Here is a 988-nt window from a genome sequence, read left to right on the forward strand (position 1 = left end):
CAGCCAGTCTCTGATGTCATCAGCAGCCACTTTTTTCCCCGTATCTTGCTGCACGGCTCTCTGCAGTCTGGAGACACCTCCGTATGACCCCGGTTGGCTGGGGTCATAGTACGAACTGCTCAAGACGCGAGCTGTAGTCTTGGCAACAGACATGCTTTTCACACACTGAGTGGGGGGAGAGCGGGGTGCGGCGTTTTATAGCTGACTGTGGATGGGGGTTGTTAAGAGACTGAGTGAACATCAGTGAAATTTTGTGTGTTTTTTCTACATTTAACCCATATTGTGTAGTTTGTTTTTTAATTATTATTATTTTACAAAAGAGTTTAGCTGGGGTGGGGATCGAACCCACGCGGACATACGTCCATTGGATCTTAAGTCCAACGCCTTAACCACTCGGCCAACCTGCTCAGCATTTTTACCCGTTATTTTACAAAGACTATTACAACGGTATTCAAGTTTTAATTTTTTTTTATTTTTGCAATTAGTGAAAGATATATTTTAAAAAAGCTGGTATACAATTTGTGAAGGTTACATTTTCAAAATGCAGGTATACATTTAGTTACAGCCGTGACAGTTGTTGAGGTAGATTAGCGATGTCACATGCAGTAAAGTGGATATAGTGGCTTTTTCAACGATACATGTATGTAGAGTAGAAAGCATCTGATTAACATCGATAGGCTGCTTATCATGAAATTTAGAGGTGACTACATCTACTATTAAAGCGTAAAATACAAAAATGTGATTACAGTCAAATTCATTGTCAGGAATACAAGATAGACAAGCGCGTATGAGACTTTCGGGGGAATGTCTTTCACCCTCTGACATCAGTTGAGTAAGTAAATCCATCCCCCGCTGATAATTTTCTCCGACTTGAGAAATCTCAAATAACACTCTATGAAAGCAGCAACAAGCATAATCATCCCGACAATCACTTTTATCAATAGCACGCAACAATAGTGGACTAACTTTTTCTAAAAAAACATTTAAC

The 988-nt window shown here is 39.8% G+C and overlaps 1 non-coding gene across 1 annotated transcript; it reads right to left on the minus strand.

The window, feature by feature from the left end:
• Positions 1–324: 324 nt before the first annotated feature.
• trnal-uaa (transfer RNA leucine (anticodon UAA)) lies at positions 325–407 on the minus strand. Its single transcript has one exon. It is a non-coding gene; the product is annotated as a tRNA-Leu (tRNA).
• Positions 408–988: the final 581 nt, after the last annotated feature.

The sequence above is a fragment of the Brienomyrus brachyistius genome, unplaced genomic scaffold (genome assembly GCF_023856365.1).
Source record: "Brienomyrus brachyistius isolate T26 unplaced genomic scaffold, BBRACH_0.4 scaffold202, whole genome shotgun sequence".
Taxonomy (NCBI): domain Eukaryota; kingdom Metazoa; phylum Chordata; class Actinopteri; order Osteoglossiformes; family Mormyridae; genus Brienomyrus; species Brienomyrus brachyistius.